Below are 26000 nucleotides of genomic sequence, written 5' to 3'. Positions count from 1 at the left end.
AGGTTTGGTGACAGAGAGGGTGATATGGTTTGGCTGTGTCCCCACCCAAAATCTCATCTGGAATTATAATCCCCCTAATCCCTACATGTCAAGGGAGGGATCAGGTGGAGGTAATTGGATCATAGGGGTGGTTTCCCCCGAGCTGTTCTTGCGGTGGTGAGTGAGTCTCACAAGATCTGATGGTTTTATAAGCATCTGGCATTTCCCCTGCTTGTACTCAGTCTATTCTGCAGCCACGTGAAGAAGGATGTGTTTGCTCTCCCCTTCAGCCATGATTGTAAGTTTCCTGAGGTCTTCCCAGCCCTGCAGAATTATGAGTCAATTAAACCTCTTTCCTTTATAAATTACCCATTCGTGGGCAGTGCTTTATAGCACTGTGAGAAAGGACTAATACAGAGGGCTTCTTCCAAAGTAGACTTTAAGAGAAGGGTTTAGAAGTAGATTTTCCCATTATTAAAAACTGACTAATTTTGAGTGGTAGGTAAGTTACAGTACCTCTTTGACTGCATTTATTTCTGAGAATCTTGTGTGTAGAAAATAAATGAAAGACAAAATATATCTGTAAATACAAATTCATAAATTAAGGCTGGGAGCTGTGTGTTTGCCCTTAAAGAGTGAGATTAAAAAACTATTAGCTGACCATAGAGACCTAGAAGTAGCAGGTGAAAGAGAATTTTGAGGGAGGCACCAGCAACAAAGAGGAATGTGGTCATTTTTTTTTTTTTTTTAACATTTTCCCTATGGTTTTCACATACTGTGTGGCAAGTAGAGACTGAGTTCTGCACAGAGATGGAACTTTTCCCAGAGCTATCAGGGAGATGACTTGCATTTATCTAGGAGAGGCTGTTACTTTTCCTCAATTTATTCAGTGATTAGAAAACAGCCTGTGATTTTTGTCTTCAGAGATGCATAGTTGTTTTCCATGAACAATAACCCACTGGCCAGATTTGGTCTAATGTTCTGAGAGGCTCTGGCTGTGGCAGAGATAGAAAAACTCTACCACCCATAGGCATAGGAAGCTGCACCAGATTTGAAGGATAGAAGTCAGGAACAATTAAAGGGCATGCAGACACTGGAGTGGAGTGCTGATTTGGAAGCATGATTTATGTGTGGGTGTTCCCAGCCTGGCATGTGGATAGGTGTCCTGAGGCTAACTCTCTCCTTTTATTTTTGAAGTACACTGAGTGCTAGCCTCTGTGGATAGTTCCTTTCCAGAAGAGAACATGGCAGCAGTTGGGCTGGTGGCTTGCTCGCAGCCACAGAGGTCAACCCACAATCCTGGGTATGTTAGTGATGGTGGTGAGATGAGGGGAAGAGGGAAATGCTGTGTACATTGAGTACCTCACCTTCCAGCATGGGATCCATAGCAGCTTTTGAACACTGGGCCCTTTAGAATCAAACACTGGCAATTTCACTTTAATCATAGGGCTATTTACTTTTTTTCCCGCTACAATCCTGCAAGTTTTCAACAAGATTATGTGAAACTGCAGTTAACAATCTGCAAATTATGTCTCTTCAGACCAAATTGTTCTTTGCTGTTGATGAAAGGTTGTAAAAGCATTCTAGTTTTTAGATGAGCTAGAACTGATGGTGACTCTCTAGCTAAACTGAAACAAACGACCTTTATCTCATCTGACCTTTTATAGGAGATGTTTGTGTGTCTTTCTTACATATTAGAGTACATAGTTTAGTTGGAGGACAGGACAGGGGCATTCTATTTTTTTATTATTATACTTTAAGTTCTAGGGTACATGTGCACAATGTGCAGGTTTGTTACATATATATACATGTGTCGTGTTGGTGTGCTGCACCCATTAACTCATCATTTATATTAAGTATATCTCCTAATGCTATCTCTCCCCCATCCCCCGACCCCCCGACAGACCCTGGTATGTGATGTTCCCCTTCCTGTGTCCAAGTGATCTCACTGTTCAATTCCCACCTATGAGTGAGAACATGCGGTGTTTGGTTTCTGTTCTTGCGATAGTTTGCTGAGAATGATGGTTTCCAGCTGCATCCATGTCACTACAAAGGACATGAACTCATCCTTTTTTATGACTGCATAGTATTCCATGGTGTATATGTGCCACATTTTCTTAATCCAGTCGGACAGAGGCATTCTTGTACCATGTTGTTGATTGAGAAAGAAGCAAGCAAGTGGCCTTATCCTTATGATGCTTGGTGAAGCAATAAGTATTGTGGAATCAATGTTATAAAAGCTGGCTCCCCATAACCTATTGCAGGCATCTAAAATCTAGATTAGATCTAACTCAGATACAATTTCAAGTAAGGCAGGGAGTCATATCATGTGATATTGTCACTCATCCCCATCATTTCTTCTTACTGTTATAAACAGGAAGATTTTGAATCTAAAAGTAAGACTTACTTGTTTGAACCTGCGATTCTGGCCCAAACTGTACCCACCACATTTCCACAGAGAAGGTTCAAGTCCCTGAATGCCTATGCCAAATGGATTCCTCCATTCTCCCAAGAATGCAAATGATGACGAATTGACCAAAGCTTCTGGACTTTTCTCTCTAGAACAGGTTCAATCCCTGAGTTAAGACAGAATTTCAAGTCTGTGAATCTCAGCTTTGGTTCTGCTGCTTCTCTGCAGTTGAGAGAATTTATGAAGCCAAAACATATACAGTGTCACCCCATACAGAATCAGAGCTGTATTTATTTTGCCCTTTGGTATTCCATTCACATTGAGATATGTATTTCTCCAAGTCAGGGTGGGAAAATATTTTCTAAGGCAGAGTGGGAGAGGTGCTGATTGGTGAAGAGTTTGCAGAGGCGAAAGTAGAAAGACTGACTTGTGAGCTGTCTCCAAGAGGAATGAAGGCAAAACATTTGATTTCCCTGTTTGTTTTTTCTTGCAGATACCTTGACTATGAATAATAGTTTCAATAAGGAAGACAGAATGAGTTCTGACAGGAAGGTTGGGAGCTGTGACAGGCAGATGAAGAATGGAGCCAAGTGGCATTGAGATGTGTCATCACTGCTGGGTTTTACCTTGATCTACATTCAGTTATCTACTTCTTTGCAAAATGCTGGGCACTCATTCAAGAAACAGCATGTGTGTTCTGACTGTGAAGTAATGGATGAACTTTTATGTGCAGTATATGGAAATAAATTTTATTACCTTCTTCTCACATTAACTCATCCATCCATTCAATAGCCATTTATTGAGAGCTCACTCTGTGTTAGGCACAGTGGTAAGTACCATAGGTTATCAATCGTGTATTTCCTAGAAATTTTCTAGTAATGAACAATGTGCTTTTATTTTTAAATTTGCTTTGGTTTTATGACACACGCTAAAGGCTTCAAACAAAGAATCCCTGCATGAATAGAAAAGGTGAAGATAACTGTGATTAATTAATAAGCCTTATAGATTTTTTAGATCCACATTTCAGTGGACCTAAAAAGGAACCGCCTTATTCGCTATTTGAAATATTGTCTTGTTATTGCAAGCCAATTAAGAGTAAGATAAGACATTTATTGACCCTAGAGATGCTCTAGTTGTTGCTTAGAAGTAAAGGTAAATAGCCTCCTGTGTGCTTACTCTTCTGCATAACCAGTAGCAATTATAACAATTAAAAGTTTCTATTTTTCAGCAGGGATTTTGTGCCTATCATTATTTGCTATGTGATGCTACTGTAATACCTGTGTAAGCTCACAGCCATGAATGTAGGAGATGTAATAGGAAAAGGAGACTGTGGATCAAAAACATATTGAAACGGGATAGAAAGGCACTGATGAAAGCATCGAATTACATATTATCGGGTGGGATGGTAGAGGAGGAGAAACAAAACTGTGACCACCAGTGAGAGAAATTACGAATAAGTTATCCTTCTGATGGTTACAATGGAAGGAATGTAGGTGATGAGGGCGTCCAGTGGAGAGAAGCACGGTAAGCAATAATCAGTAGGTGCCCCCATGCCCTTCTAGGGTCTGGGAAGAGAAAAGGTCAAAACCGATGCAATTGAAGCCAGAGTCACTGTTAGCAGAGAGCAAAGTTAGTGTGCAGCTGAGGGGCTCGAGGGAGGTTTCCCTGGCCACCTCCAACGTCTAGTATATGGAGTGCCAGAGGGTGTTCTATGGAAAGAGTGGGCTGGCTACCCAGTGAAGATGTGACTGAGTGTGGGAGAGGACCAAATCTATAATTTGCAGCAATGTCTCGGGAAAGCTGAGAGGACCCAGATCTTGTGTGTCTGCCAGGGAAAGGGAGAATGAATGACTAGTTGTTGCACTAAGGTTACCCAGGAAATTTTATCATCTACCTGTAGACTGTCACGTACTGTTTCACTTATGTGATAGTTTGGAATTTTATTTAAACATCTTAATAAAACTTTGTTAACAGACTTTCTAGTAGGAAGATTTGTCCCGTATTTTGAATGTTTCTCAATGCTGGGAAATGAAAATTTCCAACTGGCAGTATTTCATAATACGGTTTACCTGGGAAAATTAATATAAGAAATACAGTGATTTAAGTTTTATTCTGGAATTACACATCCCCCTTCTCCCGGGAAATGTCCCCTTAATTGTTCACAGCTGCTCAAAACTCAGTTTCATAGAAGGTTGAGCAGCAGCATATCCCACATAAGAACAATGTGTCATGGAGCAATCTAATGTGAGCACTAATGTGATCCCTCAAACCTTGGAGAATCAAAGAAAGAATCTCTCAGTTTGGAATAAACAATCAATTCTCAAGTAAAGCTTACGGGCATTTGAAAAACACTCTGGTGTTATTTCTTCAGAGGTGCATGTTAATAAATGTCTTGGGCCCTCTCTTAACTGCAGGGGTCATGATGTTGGAAGAGTAACAATAACTCAGTCAACCAGGGCTTGTCTGAATACAATCCTACAGCAGCAGGAACTGTGGAGATATAGTAGCCAAGGAAGACCAGATTGTGAGGGAAGACGAATTTACTCCCAGGAATGTTGGGATTGAGAGTAATATTCTCCAATAATGATGGAAGACAGAACAGTAAAAGCCCACCAGCTCATTCTGTATGGTGAGGTAAGAAAAAAGTCAAGGGCAGAAGTGAGACAAAAAATCATCACCAATGGCACATGTATACATATGTAACGAGCCTGTACGTTGTGCACATGCACTCTAGAACTTAAAGTATAAAAAGAAAAACCATCACCAAATTGAAAAGAAAACCTTTATAACAAAAACTAGATTGATACCTGACCTTTAGTAGTGGAAAGGTACCATTCCAATGAAGCATGAATTGAAAGGATTTCTTCTGAAAGCTAATTTACATTTTTCTTTTTTTTTTCCATTTTCAGTGTATTTTAGCAGGTGTGTCATTCTACATGGTTAGTTTCTTTACCTCTTTGAAAAAAAAATAGGTCAGCTTGACACATCTGGATGAAAGAAATCCGTCAGGTGATTATGAGTGAAGCCAGATTAAGCCTTGTTACGAGGGGAGTATTTGGGGGCTTACCCTGAGGTGATATTTGATGGTTTAGCTGTGGCGGAATTTCCCTCCCAAGCTCAGTGTGACTGACACTGAACTCGCTACAGGGGAAGAGGACCTTTCCAAGAGGCGACAAGGACCTTTACCTGATACAGCACAATGGTTCTGGACTGGAAGGCCAGTCCCACTGATGAGGTTCCCAAAAGATGTCCAAGTCCTAATCCCTGGAACGTGTGAATATGTCACCTTATACATCAAAGGAACTTTGAAAACATGATTGAGGTTAAGGACCTTGGAATGAGGAGATTACCTTGGATTATCTGGTTGGGTCCAAGCTAATCACATGAGTCCTTAAAGGAGGATAACCTTTTTTAGCTGGGTCAGAGAGAGATGTGATGATGAAAACAGGTTCAGAGAGATGCACTGTAAGAACGACTTGACCAGTTGTTTTTGACTTTGAAGATGGAGGGAAGGGCCAGGAACCAAGGAAGCTGGGTGGCTTTTGGAAGGTGGAAAAAGCAAGGGAACATTCTCCCCCAGAGCCTCCAGAAAGGAGCTCAGTCCTGTTGACATCTTTGTTTTTATTTTTTATTTTTAGTAGCATTGAGGTCTCACTATGTTGCACAGGCTGGTCTTGAACTCCTGAGCTCAAGCGATCCTCCCGCCTTGGCTTCCCAAAGTGCTGGGGTTACAGGCATGTGCCACCACATCTGGCCTCCTACTGACATCTTAACTTTAGTGCAGTGAGATTCATATTTGAATTTCTGACTGACAGAACCATAAGATGTAACTTTGTGTTGTTTTAAGATACTAAATTTTTGGTAATTTGTTATGGCAGCATAAGAAAACTAATATAGCATTGTATTATGCCAATATCATCTCTTTGTTGACTATTGCTATTATAATTTGTTTTATGGGTCTTGTGTAAAGAATCAAGCTATAATATTGGGTTAGCTCCCTAAGGAAAACTTGGAATATAGAACATTATTTTAAAGACTGAATTAGGTAAATATACCTGCCAGTAAATACATTAACGAATTAATTAAGTTATTCACTCTTTTCACTCACAAATACTTTTTGAGCCCCTATTACTAGCCACACATTTTGTTAGATTCTGAGAAACGTCTGCTGGACAACATTATGACTATAGTTAATAACAATGTATTGTACTCTTGAAAATTACTAAGGGAGTAGATTTTAAGTGTTCTCACCACAAAAAGTAAGTATGTGAGGTAATGCAGATGTTGGTTAGCTTGATTTAGCCATTCCCCAGTGTATACATATTTCAAACCTTCATATTATACATGGATAAATATATGCAATTTTTATTTGTCAATTAAAAACCCCTCAGTGAACACAGATTCCATTCAGTCCTCGAGGTGGAGCTTGTAGACTTGGTGGGGGGCCGGGGATCAGCTTTCAAACAGGCATTTCCAATGTGTGGAGTGGATAGGCTTATTCTCTTTGTTGTTTGCATGATAGGTATTTAGAGTGCACTTTCCTCTATTAAGTTAAGCCAGCTGCCAATCCCTCATTCAGTTTCCATCCTCCATGAATTTGCTCACATCTGTGGTCTCGTGTCACTCATTCTTTTCTCTTCCTGAGGGCTTGTGTGGCTTATCTTCTTGGCTTTCTCTTAGGAACATGGTGCAGCTTGACCCTGCATTATCCACCTGGAAAAATAGATCATAAAACAGTCCTTCTCTGTACTAAATGCTAAAGTAGGAGGAAGGGCGTAAGTCAGCTTCCTGAGCTATATATCCTTGTTTTCAGGAGCTGAGCTAGACACAAGCAGAACTTGCAAATAATTTACATTTCTTTCTGCTGAGGTGATTCAGAATAAGTGGCAACAAACATAAACAGGAATGGTGCAGTAAAAAAAATAATAATTTAGGTCATTTAAAAATTACTACCCATTATTTTCTAGATTGTAAATCCTAAGGGTGTTAGCTGATTAAATTTGTGAAGACATCTCTCCAAGTGATCAGCTTCCTAATTATGAGTGATACATCTGCTCAGGCAAGTACCTAGACAAAGAATAACTAGATTAATTCCTCAGGGGTCTTTTTATTTCCTCCCACCTCACTTGTTAACTATATAGAGAGATGGTAATAGGCATAGGGAAAAATACATCTGTTATCAGGAAAGAGTGTTTGGGAGTCTTAAACCCATGGAATTCTCTGCCTGTAAACTCTAATTGAGCATTTTTGTCTGGAGGGTTGGCCTTTAATTTTTTTCCTGTGTTTTAAGGTGATATCCTTTTCAAAACATGGTCTTGATTTATAGATTCAGCAGTGTTTAAATTGGCCAGAAAGAGAGTGTGAGAAATGGATGTGCTATAACTCATTTGTTTTCTGTTGGTCTTCCTTTTTCATTGCTGTCACGGTACATCACTGAAGCAAGTCTAGTTTCTTTGGCTAACCTCTGAATAAATGGCACTGTGGCTACTGGAGGGGAGCATGCAGAAGTGATGAATGAATGACAGAAAAAATGTGAGTTGAGTCTATTCAGGGAGGTGATTTGTGGCCATATGATAAAATGTGCAGATGTTAATTGCTCTTCTATTTCTCACGCATGATTACCTTGTTGCTGTACACCGCCTGTGTGTGCCTGCAGAAAGTACATAATAGATGTTGCAGATAGGAGGCACGAAGAGGGTGTAGTGTGAGAACACAGGCACTGGGAGTGGGCAAGTGACAGATCAGAGGAAGAGGAGGTGGCAAGCCTGGGCAGAGGAAGAGAACAATATTCAGGCTAGGAGGGCAGGCAACTACAGCTTGAGAATATCACAAAGCCCCTAAGGCAAGGCTATGAATTTGATATGGGGTTTCCCAGTATTCCACCTTGCACATGAATAAATCATTTCAGCTATTCTGAAGTCTCAAGTGTCTAACCAGAAATTTCATTTGAAATGGAAAAGTCAGAAATCATCCCCACCCTCTAACTGATTTGTTCATGGCAGTTTCTATACTGAAGTAACATGTTAAGTCTAGCATAGATTGCGTGGGTTGCCTGAGGAGACTAAATGCCCAGGATACATCTCTGGGCCACTCAAAATGCAATCATTTTGAGACAATGAGGAGCCTGTAAAGAATATCTAATAAAAGAAAACACAGTGGAACCAGGGAAAAATCTGGAAAAAGTGGTCTCATGAAAGCCAAAAGAGGAGAGTTTCAAAGAATGAATTGTGAATAACTGGGAAATGGAATAACATGTATAGAGAAATGTGTCTATTGGATTTGGAAACATGGAACAGCTTCATGTGCATGATTTGGAAGGAAGCCAGATTAGAGTGGGTTTGTTCATTAACTGATTCGTGATGTTCACACATATTTCTTTGAGTACCTGACATGCACCAGAGATTACTTTGGTTGTGGGGGATTCATTGGTGCAAAAGCAAGCATGATTCCTTGTGGGATCATGATAGCTTATGTGGGAAGACAATTTTCCAATCACATTCCTCCTAGGTTCCTGGCCATCTAGCCAAACCATAGGTCATGGCCCATGAATTGGTGTATACTCAACTATTTGGCTATTTCTCCTTCCAAGCAATGAACAGTCAGGTGCACTGCTCAGATTTCTGCCCCCTGGGAAAATTTCCTTTCACTACTTTCCTCCAGGAATGTTCCAAAGAGGGCCTGTTGTACTGTAGCCATCCACTTTCGAGTAGTGCTTGCATATCATGCAGAACCATCTGCAAACCAGGTGCAAGTCTTCCCGTCTTCTGTCAAGTGATCATAGGGAACTCCCCATGAGGCCCTAGGTGCTGTCTGGGAGAGAGAAGTTAGCATAGCAGACGTGGGAGCTGTGGGCATTTGGGTCACTTCTTTATGTAATTTACTTATGCTTTTGGGGTCTTCTTGGGTTCCATCACATACATTACTTCCATTTGATGATGGAGTACTGCTGTGCACACCCAACTTTATGGCTTGGTAGGTGAGATAACATCTAGTTCATAATGGGGAGCTTAGATTGCATGGTAAGTTGGTGGCTCATGGTTAAGCATTCTGTCTCCACCAAGGTCCAGTAGTAGGCTAGGAGCTGTTTCTCAAAAGAGGACTAGTCATCCACAGAGGATAGGCAGGTCTTTGCTCCAAAATCCTAAGGGCTTGTGCAGCAGGTGCTTGCAAAAGGCTTTAAACAGCATTCCTATCTGTCACTGACACTTCAAGCACAATCTGATCTGCTGGATCTTATGGTTCAGGTGCCAGAGCAGCTTGCATGGCAGCCTGGACCTGTTGTAGAGCTTTCTCTTGTTCTGAGCTCTATTCAAAACTAGCTGTATTTTGAGTCACTCAGCAAATGAGCCAGAGTAACACAGTCAAAAGAAAAATACGTTACCTCCAAATCCAAAGAGGCTCACTAGATATTTTGTCTCCTTTTTGGTCATACAAGGGTCCAGTTGCAACAACTCACCCTTCACCTTAGAAGGGATATCTCAACTTGCCACACACCACCATAACCCCAGAAACTTCACTGAGGTAGATATCTGATTTTTTTCTTGGATTTATTTCCCTCCCTCTGATGCTCAAATGTCTTACCAAGATGTCTAGAGTTGTAGCTACTTCTTGGTCACTAGACTCCATTAGCATGAAGTCATTAATGTATTTGCTCAGTGGAATAGAAGGGAAGGGAAGAGTGGAAGGGAAGAGTGATTAGGAATCTTGCAAATAGCTGGTAATAGCATGGTCATTCATGCCTGTATTCCCAGCATTTTGGGAGACCAAGGCAGGCTGATCAGTTGAGGCCAGGAGTCAAGATCAGCCTGGTCAACACAGGCTGCATCTACTAAAAATACAGAAAATGAGATGGGTGTGGTGGTGCATGTCTGTAATCCCAGCTACTTGGGAGGCTGAGGCATGAGAATTGCTTGAACCTGGGAGGTGGAGGTTGCAGTGAGCCAAGGTTGCACCACTGTACTGCAGCCTGGGTGACAGAGTGAGACTCTGTCGGAAAAGGAAAAAAAAAAAAGATTCCTGCAAACAAAATTATGATATAGGGAAGAAGAGCTGATATATCCCTGAGGTGGGACAGTGAAGATGTACTGCAGGCTTTGCCAGCTGAAAGCATACTGCTTCTGCTAGTCTTTACTAATGGGTATCAAGAAATACCAGGAAAATAAAAGGTATCAGAGGATGTATTGGTGTGCTCAAGCTATGAAACCACACCTGGCATAGCAGCTGCAGTTAGTCATTGTATTAATCTCACAACGATCTGTCATTCATCTGTCTTTTACAAAGGCCAAATAGGTCTTTGAATGAGGATATGGTGGGAATCACCACCCCTGAATCTTTCAAGTCCTAAGAGTGGACTAATCTCTGCAATCCCTCCAGGAATGTGATATTGCTTTTGGTTTACTATTTTCTTAGATAGAGGCAGTTTTAGTTGTTTCCACTTGTCCCTTTCTACTGTAGTGGCCCTTTCTACTGTAGTAGCCCTTACACCATAGGTCAACGAACTAATGTGGGGAGGCTGTCACCTGATGAGTATATCTACTCCAATTATACATTCTGGAACTGGGAAAATAACTACAGAATGGGTTCAGGGGCATACAAGGCCACTGTGATATAGACCTGAGCTACAGCTCCATTGATTACCAGACCTCCATCAGCTCCTTCTCTGATGAAACACAGTGATGTTTGAAGTGTCCTGGAATTAGTGTCAGTTCAGAACCAGTGTCCAGTAGTCCCTGAAAGGTCTGATTTTCCCCTCCCTTCAGTACATACTTACTTTTGTAAAAGACTATCGATCTCTTTGGGAGAAAGCTGAACAGTCTAAATATTTGACAGTATGCTAGGTCCTTCCTCAAGGGGAACCATCTTCCCCTTTATTCAAGGGGTCCTTGATCTACAAATTGGCTCATCAGAAAGTTAATCGAGGGCCTGTGACTCCTTTGTTTTTTTGATTCACTTTAGAATTTGGTTCACTTGACCTAGATATTTTCTGCTTACACAGATGAGGTAAGAATTTAGTAGGCTTCTTATCTCTTTAGCTGGTAGGAACACCATGAGCATTTAGTCAATCACACAGGATGATTACCACTTTGACTCTGCTCTTCATCATGGTGACCACACACACCTTGCCTTTGGCTTCTGCCACCCTGGGATCCAATTACTACTTTACTACTATTGTATTTAGATTTCCCAATTCAGGGGCTGCAGTTGCCATTGTAGGATCTGGTCTACAGAGAAGAGTGATCATAGCGATCTTCATAATGTTAGAGCTCCCCTCAAAAATTTATTTCTCACAGTTGTAGTGAAAGGTGTGTCTTCTGGACCCTGCCAGGGTGGGTGAGTAGACCTTAAATGGCACATTTACTCCAAAATTCCAATCTCCCTAGGCCTTTGAATCCCTTTCTCTACATTAAACCAAGGCAAGTCCAGCATTTCTAACACTGTAGGCCACCTTTTGATCCACATTTTAGCCAACCACACAAACTGTTAGAGCCCTTTCTACTTCCCTGAGCTGCAACATTAAGTGCAGAATCTCTGCTTAGTGGGCTCATATCAATACATTTAGCCTCATCCAGCTTTATGTTCTTTCCACCATTATACCACACTCTTAATATCCATTCCCACATATATTCCCCAGATTTCTGTTTGTACAAATTAGAAAACTCAAGTAGTTATTTTGGAGAGTAGCACACCTTAAGGGTCACAATTTGTACCTCACCATTAGGGTCCTGCTGAGACTTGAGTCTAGGTATAAGTCTAAAATTCAAAGGGGTTTTGGGGATGAGTCCTGAGGAGAATCAGCATTGCCTCGTGAGGCAATGGACTCAGAGGAGGCCATTACCTTTTCCTCAGACAATGCAGGGTTAATCCCTACAGATGAGGGTGGAGAGGCTGCTGCTACTGACAAAGAAGATTCATCATAATTTACAGGCTTTTTGTCCCTCACCCCATTAGGTTCTTCCCACATATTCCCATTGCAACTTCAGGATCCCATTCTTTCCTAATCGATGCCTTCACTCTATCAGTGGACAAAATAACCAAATAAACTTTTTTTAAAAAAAGACATATATAAATGGTGTTGAAAAATATGACTTACCAGGTATCAAATTAAAGGATATTTCTTTAAAGGAATTAAAGAAGTATGTCTCAGGCTGGGTGTGGTGATTCATGCCTGTAATCTCAACACTTTAGGAGGCCAAAGCAGGAGGATCACTTGCGGCCAAGTGTTCAAGACCAGCCTCGTTAACATAAAAATAAACTGTCTTGGAAAAAAAAAAAGAAAAAAAAAGCCAAAACAAGTATGTCTATGACTTCCAGATAAGCAAATAGATGAGTGGACCAAAATAGAGATTCCAAATCAGACTTACGCTTATATGAATGAGTAATACTTTTAATGAGTAGCAAAATGAAGAATCACAAATGCTTCACCTTTACCTAGAATGGATAAGAGTGGATATTGATTATATATATTTACCTTCATCACCTGGACATCCCTCAGAACATCAGAGAATAGGAGACAAATCCTACAAATATTCAGGGTCCTATCACATCAGTAAAATATTTAGGGGTTTAGTGGCCTGGAGCATGCCAGGACATTACTTCCAAAATAAAGGGCAGATTATTGTACTTTGTCCTTCCTACCAAGAAGGAAAACAATACATGATAGGCTGGGAAAATAATTTGCATTGTAATTCAGTCACTCACAGGATACAGAGTTTGGGTGTGGTTTTCAGTTACGTCAGTTCTGCAGCTACAGGAGATAAATGTCTTAGGGCAGATACAGAAGCTTTCAAGTCATTTATGCAAAAAACTTTAATCCTTGAACTCATCCTTTTCTTTCTCCATTTTGTTCAGTGACAAGGAACAACCAGCCAATATCATTATACTTGTTAGTTTGACAACGATGCTCAAATTTATTATATACATGGTCGCTAGATACTTGCTCCTTATCAGTGTTTGGTTGGGAGTATTCAATGGCCATATTTTGTGTATCTCCATTATTTGTGATAGTCGAGATCACACTAGGGACTACTAATGTTCTTTTTACTACTGGAAATAGAGTCTTCAGTATCTTTAAAACTAGCCAGATTAGAGAGCCAATTTCAGAAACTCTAGAACCAATTCAGAAAATTCATCCTGCAGATTCTGTTCTTCTAGAACCACTTTCAGAACCAAAATCTGTTATTAGTCAGCATTCTGCAGAGAAGCTGAATTAATTATCTCTCTATATATTATCTATATATCTATCTATCTACCTATCTAATCTATTTATCTATTTCCTAAAAGATTTATATATATCTCAAGATATTGGTTATAAGGAATCAACTCATGACTTTGAAGACTGGCAAGTCCAAAATCTGCAGAGCTCTTTTCTCAGTTAGAAGGCTGTCAGGCAGAAGAAGTCTTTCTTGGAAGAGGTCAACCTTTTTCTATTGAGGCTTTCAACTGATTGGATGAGGCTCACTTACATTGTGGAGGATCATCTGCTTTACTTAATCTATTGATTTAAATGTTAATCTCATCCCAAAACATCCTTATGAAAAGACTCAGAACAATATTTGACCAAATATCTCTGCATCCCATGGCTCAGTCAAGTTGACACATAAAATTATCAAAGTGAGCTAGTCACATGGCAATTGCTATGTGACCATATATATGAGTTGGTGTAGTAGTGGTGGATGACAATGACATGCAGATCTAGGCTAGCTGCTCATGTGTCCTTTTGGACTCTCTGGCTTTGTTCATGCTCAATCCCAGATGTAGCACTTGCACATTTTAATGGCCTGCTTCTGGTTCCATCTAACCTCATGATTTTGTGGATCTGACAGCTCATGATCAGTAGTTCCGGCCACTTGTCCACTTGATGTCCCATGAACAAGCTCTCTATCTTTAGTAGGGTTCAGTAGAATAGCAGAATTTGTTGTTCATAAGCTAAATAATTCTGCACTGCAGGGAGCATAATCTTGCTCTCTCGTTAGTGTTTTTCATAAACTTTGCACGACATCTTTCCCCACCAATGATGTCTCTAATGCAATAATGACTACTGGTTATAGGATTTAAAAAGCAGGGCCACTTGCACCAGAATCTAGTCCTATTTCATAGTTTTTCTCTGCTCTAGGCCCTACTCAAAGCTGTAAGCCTTTCATGTATCCCAGTGAATGGGCAGAACCAATATCTTAGGTGTGCAATACACTATCTCCAGAACTTGAACAAGTCTATTACGGGTTGTATTCCTTCTCGGTGGGAGGTGCAAAGTACAAGAATCTGTCCTCTATTTTGGAGGTAACATCATGGCATACTTCAGGCCACTAGCCCCTACAAATTTTATTGATGTGACGGGACCCTGAATATTTGTCCCCTATCCTCTGTTGCTCTGATGGATGCCTAGGTGATCCACGTAAATGTATATAGTCAATATCCACTGTTACCCATTCTAGGTAAATGTGAAGTCTTTGTGAACTTTTTATTTTGATAGGGTTGGAAAATAATGCATTTATTAGATAAATTTTAGTAACATTTATGGAACATTTCTTCATTTTACTACTTGTTAAAATGTTAATTCTTATATTCATAAGTCTGATTTATAATTTCTGTATTGGTCCACTCATCTTTTTGCTAAATTTAGCACAGATATATACTTCTTGAATTCCTGTGACATGATTCTATGCTTTGATGCCTGTTAAGGCATGTTTCCCCACACCATCTATATATTTCTTTGTAAAAAATATTTTTGGTTATTTTTGCAAATTTTTTATTCCACAAACACTTTGAGATTAGTTTGAAAAGTTCCAAAAAAGAAAGCCATGGTGGAAATTTTGCTGGGATTAGACTAACTTTATAGATGATTTTACTGTTGAACAAATGACTCAGAGAATATGAGTGTACAAACATAAAAACTTAGAGGAAGTTTGAGTCATAGACACACTGATAATTTCTGATAGAAGTAAACAGACAAAACTCTATCTTTAAATAAATGTTCTAAAACTCAACAGCCATATATCTTCCCCTCTGATGGGGACAACCTTCTTCATGAGCTACAAAAGACATTTGCCCACAATTTCTATTGAGGGGCTTTCTTAGCACTGTTTCTAGGCATTTTTTCATTTTATAATTGTTTTTAACAGGTCATGTAGAGGATTCAGAAACAAAATATATAATGGGCACAGTAATAAGGCCCTTAATTTCTCCCTCAGGAGTGAAGCTTTTACCAAGTTCTGGGAGTACTGCCAGCAAATTACCCTCAGCTTTCAGTCCACACTGTGGGAAATACCTCAGCTGAAGTCACTTCTCTGAAGAGCAAGCTCCCTGCTCAAGGAAGCCAATCCCCAAACACAATGTTGAATAAAAACAATAAGAGCAGATGTTTTTACCCTGTTCCCAATTTTAGGGAGAAAACATTAATATTTCACCACTAAGAAAACACAGGGCCAGGTGTGGTGGCTCACGCCTGTAATCCCAGCACTTTGGGAGGCCGAGGCAGGCAGATCACGAGGTCAGGAGATCGAGACCATCCTGGTGAACACAGTAAAACCCCGTCTCTACTAAAAATACAAAAAAAGTAGCCGGGCGTGGTGGCGGGCGCCTGTAGTCCCAGCTTCTAGGGAGGCTGAGGTAGGAGAATGGTGTGAACCCGGGAGGCGGTGGAGCTTGCAGTGAGCAGAGATCGTGCCACTGCACTCCCGCCTGGGCGATAGAGCGAGACTCCGTCTCAAAAAAAAAAAAAAAAAAGAAAACACAAGCTTTTTGTTTTCTTAATGCCTAATTATGCATTATGCCTAATGCCTTTATTAGATTGTAGAATATCCATTCTATTCCTAGTTTGTGGAAAGGTTTTTTACTTCTTTTCAGTCATGAACAGATTTTTGTGTTTGGTTAATATTTTGCTTGTTCTTGATAATACAAATTTTCTCCTTTAATCTATAATTTAGTGTGATACATCAGACATTCCTTTTTTTTTTTTTATTTTTTGGAGAAGGAGTCTTGCTCTGTTGCCCAGGCTGGAGTGCAGCTGTGTGATCTCTGCTCACTGCAACCTCCACCTCCCAGGTTCAAGTGATTCTCCTGCCTCAACCTCTTGAGTAGCTGGGATTCCAGGCACGTGCCACCAAGCCCAGCTAATTTTTGTATTTTTAGTAGAGACAGTGTTTCACCATGTTGATCAGGCTGGTCTTGAACCCCTGACCTCGTGGTCTGCCCACCTCAGCCTCCTAAAGTGCTGGGATTACAGGCATCAGCCACCATGCCCAGCCTGGACATTCTGATATGTTAAGCCAACTTTGGTTTTTTGGAATAAATCCTTTAATCATGATGCATTTAAAAAAAATGTTTTAATTGATTTGCTAATGTTTAGTTTTTTAAAGTCCAGATAAGTTAGTCTGTGTTTTTTTCTCTTTAAAGAGTCTTTGTCTTGTTTTATTATTTGTTTTGTCAGTTTTGTTGTTATGTTTTTCAAGAAATTTGTGCATTCATCTAAGTTGTCAAATTTATTGATAAAAGTTGGTCAAAATGTCCCATTATTATTATTTTTAATATCTATACACTGTAGAAATGTACTTTCTTTTTTCTGATATTTGGAGATTCCTCTTTATTTTTTGTTAATCTCTTGCTAAAGATTTATCAATTTTATTACTCATAAAAACAGAAACCTTTGGCTTCTTTTTCTTTTTTTTTTGTGATTCTGGGATTCCAGTTTATAATTTTCTTGTTTTTTCCATTATACTTTATGTTCTAGGGTACATGTGCACAACGTGCAGGTTTGTTACATATGAATACATGTGCCAAATGACGAGTTAATGTATTAACTTGTCATTAACATTAGGTATATCTCCTAATGCTATCCCTCCCTCCTCCCCGCACCTCACAATAGGCCCCGGTATGTGATGTTCACAGCCCTGTGTCCAAGTGATCTCATTGTTCAAGTCCCAACTATGAGTGAGAACATGCGGTGTTTGGTTTTCTGTTCTTGCAATAGTTTGCTGAGAATGATGGTTTCCAGCTGCATCCATGTCCCTACAAAGGACATGAACTCATCCTTTTTTATGGCTGCATAGTATTCCATGGTGTATATGTGCCACATTTTCTTAAACCAGTCTGTCATTGATGGACATTTGGGTTGATTCCAAGTCTTTGCTATTGTGAATAGTGCCACAATAAACATACACGTGCATGTGTCTTTATAGCAGCATGATTTACCATTTTTTGGATATATACCCAGTAATGAGATGGCTGGGTCAAATGGTATTTCTAGTTCCAGATCCCTGAGGAATCGCCACACTGTCTTCCACAATGGTTGAACTAGTTTACAGTCCCACCAACAGTGTAAAAGTGTTTCTGTTTCTCCACATCCTCTCCAGCACCTGTTGTTTCCTAACTTTTTAATGATTGCCATTCTAACTGGTGTGAGATGGTATCTCATTGTGGTTTTGATTTGCATTTCTCTGATGGCCAGTGATGATGAGCATTTTTTCCTGTGCCTGTTGACTGCATAAATGTCTTCTTTTGAGAAGTGTCTGTTCATATCCTGAGCCCACTTTTTGATGGGGTTGTTTTTTTCTTGTAAATTTGTTTGAGTTCTTTGCAGGTTCTGGATATTAGCCCTTTGTCAGATGAGTAGATTGCAAAAATTTTCTCCCATTCTGTAGGCTGCCTGTTCACTGTGATGGTAGTTTCTTTTGCTGTGCAGAAGCTCTTTAGTTTAATTAGATCCCATTTGTCAATTTTGGCTTTTGTTGCCATTGCTTTTGGTGTTTTATACATGAAGTCCTTGCCCATGCCTACATCCTGAATGGTATTGCCTGGGTTTTCTTCTAGGGTTTTTATGTTTTTAGGTCTAACATTTAAGTCTCCAATCCATCTTGAATTAATTTTTGTATAAGGATTAAGGAAGGGATCCAGCTTTCTACTTATAGCTAGCCAATTCTCCCAGCACCATTTATTAAATAGGGAATCCTTTCCCCATTTCTTGTTTTTGTCTAGTTTGTCAAAGATCAGATGGTCGTAGATGTGTGGTATTATTTCTGAGGGCTCTGTTCTGTTCCATTGGTCTAATCTCTGTTTTGGTATGAGTACCATGCTGTCTTGGTTACTGTAGCCTTGTACTATAGTTTGAAGTTGGGTAGCGTGATGCCTCCAGCTTTGTTCTTTTGACTTAGGATTGTCTTGGCAATGTGGGCTCTTTTTTGGCTCCATATTAACTTTAAAGTAGTTTTTTTTTCCCAATTCTGTGAAGAAAGTCATTGGTAGCTTAATGGGGATGGCATTGGATCTATAAATTATCTTGGGCAGTATGGCCATTTTCACGATATTGATTCTTCCTATCCATGAGGATGGAATGTTCTTCCACTTGTTTGTGTCCTCTTTTATTTCACTGAGCAGTGGTTTGTAGTTCTCCTTGAAGAGGTCCTTCACATCCCTTGTAAGTTGGATTCCTAGGTATTTTATTCTCTTTAAAGCAATTGTGAATGGAAGTTCATTCATGATATGGCTCTCTATTTGTCTCTTATTGGTGTATAAGAATGCTTGTGTTTTTTGTACATTGATTTTGTATCCTGAGACTTTGCTGAAGTTACTTATCAGCTTAAGGAGATATTGGGGTGAGACGATGGGGTTTTCTAAATGTACAATCATGTCAACTGCAAACAGGAACAATTTGACTTCTTCTTTTCCTAATTGAATACCTTTATTTCTTTCCCTTGCCTGATTGCCCTGGCCAGAACTTCCAACGTTATGTTGAATAGGAGTGGTGAGAGAGGGCATCCTTGTCTTGTGCCAGTTTTCAAAGGGAATTCTTCCAGTTTTTGCCCATTCAGTATGATATTGACTGTGGGTTTGTCATAAATAGCTCTTATTATTTTGAGATACGTTTCTTCAATACCGAATTTGTTGAGAGTTTTTGGCATGAAGGGCTGTTGAATTTTGTCAAAGGCCTTTTCTGCATCTATTGAGATAATCATGTGGTTTTTGTCTTTGGTTCTATTTATAAGCTGGATTATGTTTATTGATTTGCGTATGTTGAACCAGCCTTGCAATCCAGGGATGAAGGCCACTTGATCATAGTGAATAAGCTTTTTGATGTGCTGCTGGATTTGGTTTGCCAGTATTTTATTGAGGATTTTTGCATGGATGTTCATCAGGGATATTGGTCTAAAATTCTCTTTATTTGTTGTATCTCTGCCAGGCTTTGGTATCAGGATGATGTTGGCCTCATAAAATGAGTTAGGGAGGATTCCCTCTTTTTCTATTGATTGGAATAGTTTCAGAAGGAATGGTACCAGCTCCTCCTTGTACCTCTGGTAGAATTTGACTGTGAAACCATCTGGTCCTGGGCTTGTTTTGGTTGGTAGCTATTAATTATTGCCTCAATTTCAGAGCCTGCTATTGGTCTATTCAGGGATTCAACTTCTTCCTGGTTTCGTCTTGGGAAAGTGTATGTGTCCAGGAATTTATCCATTTCTTCTAGGTTTTGTAGTTTATTTGTATAGAGGTGTTTATAGCATTTTCTGATGGTAGTTTGTATTTCTGTGGGGTCGGTGGTGATATCCCCTTTATCATTTTTTATTGCATCTATTTGATTCTTCTCTCTTTCTTCTTTATTAGTCTTGCTAGAGGTCTATCAATTTTGTTGATCTTTTCAAAAAACCAGCTCCTGGATTCATTGCTTTTTTGAAGGGTTTTTTTGTGTCTCTATCTCCTTCAGTTCTGCTCTGATCTTAGTTACTTCTTGCCTTCTGCTAGCTGTTGAGTGTGTTTGTTCTTGCTTCTCTAGTTCTTTTAATTGTGATGTTAGGGTGTCAATTTTAGCTCTTTCCTGCTTTCTCTTGTGGGCATTTAATGCTATAAATTTCCCTCTACACACTGCTTTAAATGTGTCCCAGAGATTCTGGTATGTTGTATCTTTGTTCTCATTGGTTTCAAAGAACATCTTTATTTCTGCCTTCATTTTGTTATGTACCCAGTAGTCATTCAGGAGCAGGTTGTTCAGTTTCCATGTAGTTGAGTGGTTTTGATTGAGTTTCTTAGTCCTGAGTTCTAGTTTGATTGCACTGTGATCTGAGAGACAGTTTGTTATACTTTATGTTCTTTTACATTGCTGAGGTGTGCTTTACTTCTAACTATGTGGTCAATTTTGGAATAAGTGCGATATGGTCCTAAGTAAATGTATATTCTGTTTATTTGGGGTAGGGTGTTTGTAGAAGTCTATTAGGTCTGCTTGGTGCAGAGTTGAGTTCAATTCCTGGATATCCTTGTTAACTTTCTGTCTCATTGATCTGTGTAATGTTGACAGTGGGATGTTAAAGTCTCCCATTATTATTGTGTGGGAGTCTAACTCTCTTCGTAAGTGTCTAAGAACTTGCTTTACGAATCTGGGTGCTCCTGTTCTGGGTGCATATATATTTAGGATAGTTAGCTCTTCTTGTTGAATTGATCCCTTTACCATTATGTAATGGTCTTCTTTGTCTTTTTTGTTCTTTGTTGGTTTAAAATCTGTTTTATCAGAGACTAGGATTGCAACCCCTGCCCTTTTTTGTTTTCCATTTGCTTGGTATATCTTCTTCCATCCCTTTATTTTGAGCCTGTGTGTGTCTCTGCACATGAGATGGGTCTCCTGAATACAGCAAACTGATGGGTCTTGATTCTTTATCCAATTTTACAACCTTCATCTTTTAACTGGACCATTTAGTCCATTTACATTTAAGGTTAATATTGTTATGTGTGAACTTGATCCTGTCATTATGATGTTAACTGGTTATTTTGTTTGTTAGTTGGTGCAGTTTCTTCCTAGCATAGATGGTCTTTACATTTTGGCACGCTTTTGCAATGGCTGGTACTGGTTGTTCCTTTCTATGTTTAGTGCTTCCTTCAGGATCTCTTGTAGCGCAGGCCTGGTGGTGACAAAATCTCTCAGCATTTGCTTGTCTGTAAAGGATTTTATTTCTCCTTCACTTATGGAACTTAGTTTGGGTGGATATGAAATTCTGGGTTGAAAATTCTTTTCTTTAAGAATGTTGAATATTGGCCCCCACTCTCTTCTGGCTTGGAGAGTTTCTGCTGAGAGATCTGCTCTTAGCCTGATGGGCTTCTCTTTGTGGGTAACCCAACCTTTCTCTCTGGCTGCCCTTAAGATTTTTTCCTTCATTTCAACTTTGGTGAATCTGGCAATTATGTGTCTTGGAGTTGCTCTTCTCGAGGAGTATCTTTGTGGCGTTCTCTGTATTTCCTGAATTTGAATGTTGGCCTGCTTTGCTAGGTTGCGGAAGTTCTCCTGGATAATATCCTGCAGAGTGTTTTCCAACTTGGTTCCATTCTTCCCATCACTTTCAGGTACACCAATCAGACGTAGATTTGGTCTTTTCACATAATCCCATATTTCTTGGCAGCTTTGCTCATTTCTTTTTACTCTTTTTTCTCTACACTTCTCTTCTCGCTTCATTTCATTCATTTGATCTTCAATCACTGCTACTCTTTCTTCCAGTTGATCGAGTCGGTTACTGAAGCTTGTTCATTTGTCATGTAGTTCTTGTGTCATGGTTTTCATCTCTATTAGGTCATTTATGGACTTCTCTGCATTAGTTATTCTAGTTATCCATTCGTCAAATCTTTTTTCAAGGTTTTTAGTTTCTTTATGCTGGGTTCGTAGTTCTTCCTTTAGTTCTGAGAAGTTTGATCGGCTGAAGCCTTTTTCTCTCAACTCATCAAAGTAAGTCTCTGTCCATCTTTGTTCCATTGCTGGCGAGGAGCTACGGTCCTTTGTAGGGGAAGATGCGCTCTGATTTTTTGAATTTCCAGCTTTTCTGCACTGCTTTTTCCCCATCTTTGTGGTTTTATCTACCTTTGGTCTTTGATGATGGTGATGTACAGGTGGGGTTTTGGTGTGGGTGTCCTTTTTGTTTGTTAGTTTTCCTTCTAACAGTCAGGACCCTCAGCTGCAGGTCTGTTGGAATTTGCTTGAGGTCTACTCCAGACCCTGTTCTGGGTATCAGCAGTGGAGGCTGCAGAAGAGAGAGTATTGCTGAACAGCAGGTGTTGCTTTCTGATTGTTGCTCCAGAAGCTTCGTCTCAGAGGTGTACCCAGCCGTGTGAGGTGTGAGGTGTCCGTCTGCACCTAGTTGGGGATGTCTCCCAGTTAGGCTACTCGGGGGTCAGGGACCAACTTGAGCAGGCAGTCTGTCTGTTCTCACATCTCAACCTCCATGCTGGGATAATCACTATTGTCTTCAAAGCTGTCAGACAGGGACATTTACATCTGCAGAGGTTTCTGCTGCTTTTTGTTTAGCTATGCCCTGTCTGTCCCCAGAGGTGGTGTCTACAAAGGCAGGTAGGCCTCCTTGAGCTGCAGTGGGCTCCACCCAGTTCGAGATTCCCAGCCACTTTGTTTACCTACATAAGCCTCATCAATGGCTGCCACCCCTCCCCCAGCCTCACTGCTGCCTTGCAGTTAGATCTCAGACTGCTGTGCTAGCAATGGGGGAGGCTCCGTGGATGTGGGACCCTCTGAGCCACTTGTGGGATATAATCTCCAGGTGTGCCGTTTGCTAAGACCCTTGGTAATGCACAGTATCACAATGGGAGTGACCCGATTTTCCAGGTGTTGTGTGTCACAGTTTCCCTTGGCTAGGATAAGAAATTCCCTTCTCCCTCACCCTTCCCAGGTGAAGTGATGCCTTGCCCTGCTTTGGCTCTCGCTTATTGGGCCACACCCACTGTCCTGCACCAACTGTCTGACACGCCCCACTGAGATGAACCTGGTACCTCAGTTGGAAATGCAGAAATCACCTGTCTTCTATGTCACTCAGGCTGGGAGCTGGAGGCTGGAGCTGTTCCTATTGGCCACCATGTGCGGCCCCCACCCTTGACTTTTTTATTGTTTTGAAAATTTCAACTTTATTGATTTCTATTTGTATTTTTATTTCTTCTATTCACTTTGAGTTTTATTTGCTCTTTTAAAAAACTAGTTTCTTATGGTGGAAACAGAGTTTATAGCTTCCTTTTTTTCTAAATAGGTGCTGAAAGCAATATGTTTCTCCATATGGACTGTTTACATCCCACGTATGTTGTGATTTTATTATTCAATTCAAATGTTTTAAAATTTAGCATTCTTATTTTACTCATTATTTATTTAGAAGCGTGTTGTTAATTTTCAACATATTTAGACTTTAAAGCATTTATTATGTTTGATTTCTTATCTAACACTGATTTGAGCAGAGAACAGAATGTTAGATTTTAATCTCTTCAGATTTATTGAGACTTTGTTTTATTGTACAGCATATGGTGAAGCTTAGTGAGTGTTCCATGAGCACTTGAGAAGAATATGTATTCTGCTGTTGTTAAGTAGACTGTTCTTACAATGTCAATTACATAAAGGTGGTTAATAGTGTCTTTAAAATTTTCCAGTATCTTTGCTGATTTTTTGATTACTTGTTCTTTCAATTATTGAGAGACAAGTTGTATTTATTAGGATTCAGTTAGAAAAGTGGAAACCGTAAGTGATATGGAAAAAGAAAACTAGACTTTATGCAATTATAAAACAGCTGGTAAAGAAGCCTATGAACTGTTGTTGCCTCTCTTCCTGGTGCTAGCTCTAAACTTGATATGGATTAGTGGGGCTGGTAGTGAGAAATAAAAATTGGATTGAAGCAGAGAAAGGAAATTGCAAATTGAAATCTGTGAGGAAAAAATGGACTCCATGAGGATAGACCAGAACATGAATCTTTAATTCCTTTTAATTAACATAAAGAAGCATAACTAAAAAGTAAATGCAGAGGTAAAATGGAATACTAAAAATACTTAATTTAAGAAAAGAGTAGGAGACATAGAAGAAAAAAGTCTTTTAATTCCTCTCATGAAACGAGTGACCTAGAGAAGGAACTGTCAGCCTTCACCATAGACATGCACATATTCATTGTTCAGGACTCAGGGAAGTTAAGAGAGCAGATCCAATGGGAGATTGAGTTGCTGTAGGGTCCATGTGTGCCAGATGAGCCAACAGCTCAGTAACAACATGTGTGAGTTACAACAGCACCTGGTGTTCTACATCAACATTCAGAGTGTAATGGCTGCGGCTTCACTTTTGCTCTCTAAATCTCACTTCAGTTTCTCTTGTGACCAAAAGTGAGTTAAAACCACACGAAAGGGTGTTCTATGAAACATATCTAGCCTTGCTATGTCAACACAGGGATGTTAAATTCTTTAATTATATTTATAGATTTGCATAATTTTCTCTTTAGTTCTGCCACATTTTGCTTCTTGTATTCAGTAGCTTTGTTGTTTGGTACATACATATTTAAGAGATTTATGTTTTAATGACTTAGTCATTTCATTTTTGTGGAATATTATTCTTCAAATTTGTTAATACACTTTATCTTAAAGCCTACTTTGTCTGATATTGATATAACCACAGCAACTTTCTTATGGTTGGTGTTTGTGTGTTACATCTTTCCATCCTTTTATTTTCAACTTGTCTCCTTAATTTTAAAGTATGTCTTTTTAAAACAGTATATAGTTCCATCTTGTATTTTTGCCCATTCTGACACTTCTACTTTCTAATTTGGGTTTAAGTTTATTTGCAATTCATGCTATCTTAATATTGGGTTTAATTCTACAATCTTGTAGTTTTCTATTTTCCTTTTATGCCTTTTTTCTTCTTTGTCTCCTTCTCTGTCTCTTTTCTTAAATTGAGTATTTTTAGTATTCTATGTTACCTCTGCATTTACTTTTTAGTTATGCTTCTTTATGTTAATTTTTGGTGATTATTATAAAGATAACAATATGTATCTTTAATTTATTACTGCTTATTTTCAAAAAATGTTCTACTACTCCACAAACTCTGTGAAAACCTTACAATAATTTCCACCCTCTGCCTTTTTTGCTTTTGTTATTTATTTTATTTCTACATAGACTATAAACTCTACAATAAAGTGTTATTATTTTATTTTTAACAATCAATAGTCTTTTAAAGAGATTTAAAGATGTATATATGAATATATATATGTATATATTTCTTTTTTGTTTTGCTTCTGGTGGGATTAGATGCATATACATTTTTAGAAGTTTTATATATGTTCCAACATATTTACTCTTTGGTGTTTCTCACTCCTTGTAGATTTCTATCTGGTATCATTATCTTTTAACTTAAGAAACATCATTTTTTGTAATCCAAGTATGCTGGGGATTTATTCTTTCATTCGACTTTTGTGAGTCAAAGAAGTATTTATTTCCCTTCTGTTTTTGATGGATAGTTTTTTTGGTTATAGGATGCTAACTTGACAGTACTTTTTCTTTTAGCACTTAAAAATGTTGTACCACTGTCTTCTGGATTCTATTATTTTGGATGAGAAGTTAGTCATAATTCTTATTATTGTTCCTTTGTATGTAATTTGTCTTTTTTCTCTTGTTGCTTTTAAAGATTTCTGCTTATCTTTGTTTTTCAGCAGTTTGATTACAATGTGATTTTGTGTGGTTTTATTTAAATTATTCTGCTTGAGTTTCCTGAACTTTGTAGAACTGAGCGTTGATATATTTTATCAGTCTTGAAAGATTCTCAGCCATTTTCTCTTTAAATATTTTTCCACTCTCCTTTCTCTTCCTTTTCCTTCTAAGACTCCAATTATTTCTGAGTTAA

At 39.2% G+C, this 26000-nt stretch overlaps 1 long non-coding RNA gene across 1 annotated transcript in view; it reads left to right on the top strand.

Moving 5' to 3' along the window:
• LOC117083577 overlaps positions 1-5072 on the top strand; it is a 39932-nt gene extending 34860 nt beyond the window's left edge. Inside the window, exons 2-3 of the long non-coding RNA XR_004437130.1 lie at positions 2883-3218; positions 4804-5072. This is a non-coding gene — a long non-coding RNA (uncharacterized LOC117083577). The remainder of the gene's footprint in view (positions 1-2882; positions 3219-4803) is intronic.
• Positions 5073-26000: the final 20928 nt, after the last annotated feature.

The sequence above is a fragment of the Trachypithecus francoisi genome, unplaced genomic scaffold, assembly GCF_009764315.1.
Source record: "Trachypithecus francoisi isolate TF-2019V2 unplaced genomic scaffold, Tfra_2.0 Lachesis_group0, whole genome shotgun sequence".
NCBI lineage: Eukaryota > Metazoa > Chordata > Mammalia > Primates > Cercopithecidae > Trachypithecus > Trachypithecus francoisi.
The sequence above is the reverse complement of the archived record's forward strand: the minus strand, read 5'-3'. Positions and strand labels throughout refer to the sequence as shown.